We start from the raw sequence: 432 nt of genomic DNA, 5'->3' as shown, positions 1-432 counted from the left end.
ACTTGCTGGGACTGACCAGCAGACCCTGAGCAATGGATGAATGATTACTCTGACACACGTTTCTGTAAAACAGAGGGCTAAGGGACTGCCTGGCTACAGGAACCAGACAGCCCCATTCACCTGCCTCCTTAGACTGTTATTATAGTAACAGCTTGAACTAAAATTAACCTCTAGATACTATCAGCAGGGTAAGTATTCTTGAGAAAGCACATGCTCCTACAAGATTGAGTCTAAAGACTAAACATAAAGATTCTAGCAAAACACCCAGGGGATCAGACTTGTTTGGAAATGTCAAGGTAAGAGCTCCCGCCTTTGGCAAGGATCCCCTCAGAGGCCCCTGACCTTTTAGAGGAGTGGTTCTCAACCTGTGGGTCGCGACCCCTTTGGGGGTCAAATGACCCTTTCACAGAGGTCACCTAAGACAATCAGAAA

This window comes from Myotis davidii, unplaced genomic scaffold (assembly GCF_000327345.1).
Source record: "Myotis davidii unplaced genomic scaffold, ASM32734v1 scaffold1153, whole genome shotgun sequence".
In the NCBI taxonomy this organism is placed as follows: domain Eukaryota; kingdom Metazoa; phylum Chordata; class Mammalia; order Chiroptera; family Vespertilionidae; genus Myotis; species Myotis davidii.
The sequence above is the reverse complement of the archived record's forward strand: the minus strand, read 5'-3'. Positions refer to the sequence as shown.